This window comes from Otolemur garnettii, unplaced genomic scaffold (genome assembly GCF_000181295.1).
Source record: "Otolemur garnettii isolate 467f Iridium unplaced genomic scaffold, OtoGar3 scaffold00104, whole genome shotgun sequence".
NCBI lineage: Eukaryota > Metazoa > Chordata > Mammalia > Primates > Galagidae > Otolemur > Otolemur garnettii.
The window spans coordinates 1,002,197-1,003,557 of NW_003852499.1; the positions used below are offsets into that span (position 1 = coordinate 1,002,197).

General features: G+C 49.2%; 1 pseudogene; it reads right to left on the reverse strand.

Moving 5' to 3' along the window:
• Nucleotides 1-233: 233 nt before the first annotated feature.
• Nucleotides 234-1,325, reverse strand: LOC111727401 (annotated as a pseudogene).
• Between the last annotated feature and the right edge of the window lie 36 nt (nt 1,326-1,361).

Genomic DNA, 1,361 nt, shown 5'->3' on the forward strand with positions numbered 1-1,361 from the left:
GGTGAATCCTGGACATTTTTGCATTATCTTCCAGAGTCTGGATTTTATTTAAACCTTATATTTTAACTGGCTTTTCCTGATACCACTCTAGTCAGATAGAGGGGGACCTTCACATTATTATTATTATTATTTTTTGGCTGAACTCAGGGAAGTTTATTGATGTTACATGACAAGGTGGGGCTCCCTAGGCTCCTCCCATTTTCAGAGGGTCTGGTGTGAAAACTGTGTCAAGGGGAGATTCTCAGTGAGGTGGGGGACTGAGTAGGCAGGGGCACCCCAGCAGCTAAGGGCCTTTCTCTTCCTCTTGTGCTCTGGCTGGGGCTGGTGGTCTGGGGGTTCTTACTCCTTAGAGGCCATGTGGGCCATAAGATCCACCAGCCTATTGCTGTAGCCAAATTCATTACCATACCAGGCAATGAGTTTGACAAAGTGGTCATTGAGGGCAATGCCAGCCCCAGCATTGAAGGTAGAAGAACGGGTGGCACTGTTGAAGTCAGAGGGAGGAGACAACCTGGTGCTTGGTATAACCCAGGATGCCCTTGAGGGGGCTCCTCTGATGCCTGCTTCCCCACCTTCTTTATATCATTGTATTTGGCAGCCTTCTCGAGACAGCAGGTGAGATCTACAACTGACACATTGGCAGTGGGGACATGGAAGGCCATGGGAATGAGCTTCCCATTCAACTCAGGGATGACCTTGCCCACAACCTTGGCTGCACCAGTTGAGGCAGGGATGATGCCCTGTGACCATCATGCCGCAACTTCCAAGGGGGGCCATCCACAGTCTTCTGGGTGGCAGAGATGGTATGGACTGTGGTCATGAGTCCCTCCACAATGCTGAAATTGTAATGGATGACTTTAGCCAAGGGGGCTGAGCAGTTGATGGTACATTGTTGAGGCTGTTTTCATACTTCTCGTGGTTCATACCCATTACAAACATGGGGGGAGAAGAAGGGGCAGAGATGATGACCCTTTTGGGTCCCGCTGTAGGTGAGCCCCAGCCTTTTCCATGTTGGTGAAGATGACAGTGGACTCCACAACATACTAAGTGCCTGCCTCACCCCATTTAATTTTGGTGGGATTTTGGTCCTGTAAGATGGTTATGGGATTTTCATTGATGACAAGCTTCCCGTTCTCAGCCTTGACTATGCCATGGAATTTTCCATGGTTGGAATCATACTGGAACATGTAGACCATGTAGTTGAGGTCAATGAAGGGGTCATTGATGGCTGCAATATCCACTTCGCCAGAGATAAAAGCAACCCTGGTGACCAGGCACCCAATACAACCAAAGCTGTTTATTCCGATCTTCACTTTCACCATGGTGCCTCAGGGATGCGGCTGGCGCTGCACTAGAAGAAG